Genomic DNA, 1,802 nt, shown 5'->3' with positions numbered 1-1,802 from the left:
TAAAGAAAACCCTGATGGAGTGAATGAAGCAGTAAACCTTAACCAAAAATTATGATATTCCTGACCAGCTCACAACCTCAAAAAAAACTAAACTTCTAAGCAAGTTTATCAATGCTACGCTTGGATTTCTACTGCAAAAAGATTAATGAAAGAAGAAAAAAGAAACCCAGAAGAAAAATACAGAACTCAGTAAAAATTGTAGCCATGAGGAAACTTGTAGCAGAATGTAATCAAGTCCTGCAATCCCTCAACAAGGTTACTGCTATAATATAGTATATTGTTAAATATTCCCATATAACAAACATTGATTACTTAAACACATCCTACTTCTCATTCATCATCTTCTCTTATATTATGCTTTCGTCAGTATTTATAGCAACTATGACCAGCTGGAGAGAGAGAGAGAGAGAGGACAGCAGGTCGCCGGGCACGGAGTCGGTGCGCGCCGCGAGTTTGGCAGGAATATGGCGTCCTATCGGGGAGTTGTCGCTACTCTCAGTATATAGGTACTCTAGGTAGAAGCTCTCTGCCCCGAGACAGTACAGGGCGTGTGTGAACAGAAGCCGAGTGAAGCAGTGTTATATTTCATCATAAGTAGCATGTATACTGTCTTGCCGTGTGTGTGTGTGTGTGTGTGTGTGTGTGTGTGTGTGTGTGTGTGTGTGCGGTCCTATTTTCCTATTTAGCTGGCTATAAATATTCACACACAATAAACAGAATGACAACTGAGGACCACGTTGAGTACACCGCTTCCCGTCCGATCAGCGAAGTTAAGCAACGTTGGGTCTGGTTAGTACTTGGATGGGTGACCTCCTGGGAACACCAGATGCTGTTGGCATCCCTACGTGTCAAGTGGGGTTGGTGGAGGATTAGTGCCCCTCCCTGTAAAACAATTAACTCTAAGCCCTTGGCCATCCCGTCTGGGATACATGGCGTCTGGCAATGAATGAATGAAACAACTGAGGAAATAATGTGAAACGGAATTATAATCGTGTTGTTGAAAACAGACTGAGGCACACCTTCACATATCGCAGCTAGGGCACTAACACCCAATATCCATATACACACTTAGGTTGTCGTATTCAAGACTGGTGTAAAAGTGTTAGCGTTGCTATTTTACGACACAACGGTGGGCCCTGTGGACAATCTATTACTACTGTTTTATTATGTAATATTCTTACTTAGCACTGACCCAACCAGCGATCGGTCTCACGTCCTTTTGGATGCCCGTCCCCAAACTTCAGTATACAGCAGTTTAAGTCCAACTGTTACAGATTTTTTATGCATGAAGGACACCTGTAAGCTGGTATATGAATTGTTTTGTATTTAATTTGTTTTTCCTTCCTCTGTTCATCTTTTGAAAAAAAGTAAACTTTGGCCACTGTCTGGCTACTGATTAACATGACGCGGGAGTGGTATCTATGTCCATAACTGTACAAGTGTCTGTCCATCTGCCCTCACTGTAACAAATATAATCCTATTTTATACAAATAAACAACCTGTGTCAGTTCTCAAGTCCCACTTAACCCATATAACATGACGATGGAACGTTACTTTTAATCAAGCTACCACCAGACAAGTCTATGCAAATTAGAGAGGACCTCTAGCTGTGAGAAGGGATCCAGACCTCCAGTTCCAAAACTCCCTCCAAAGTTGAGTAATGCTGCCAATATGTAGCAAGAATAACTACAAATAGTAATCTGGGACTAAATTAGCTAACATCCCATAACAGCCTAAATAAGTCTTGGTGATTTTCATACTGGTGATGCTGCTGCTGCTCCTGCTGATGTACTTGGTATAGG

At 41.8% G+C, this 1,802-nt stretch overlaps 1 pseudogene; it reads left to right on the top strand.

The window, feature by feature from the left end:
* The first annotated feature begins 719 nt into the window (after positions 1-719).
* LOC145410308 (5S ribosomal RNA) lies at positions 720-839 on the top strand (annotated as a pseudogene).
* Positions 840-1,802: the final 963 nt, after the last annotated feature.

Source organism: Coenobita brevimanus, chromosome 84 (assembly GCF_032717465.1).
Source record: "Coenobita brevimanus isolate Jiangsu-jjx chromosome 84, ASM3271746v2, whole genome shotgun sequence".
Taxonomy (NCBI): domain Eukaryota; kingdom Metazoa; phylum Arthropoda; class Malacostraca; order Decapoda; family Coenobitidae; genus Coenobita; species Coenobita brevimanus.
The sequence above is the reverse complement of the archived record's forward strand: the minus strand, read 5'-3'. Positions and strand labels throughout refer to the sequence as shown.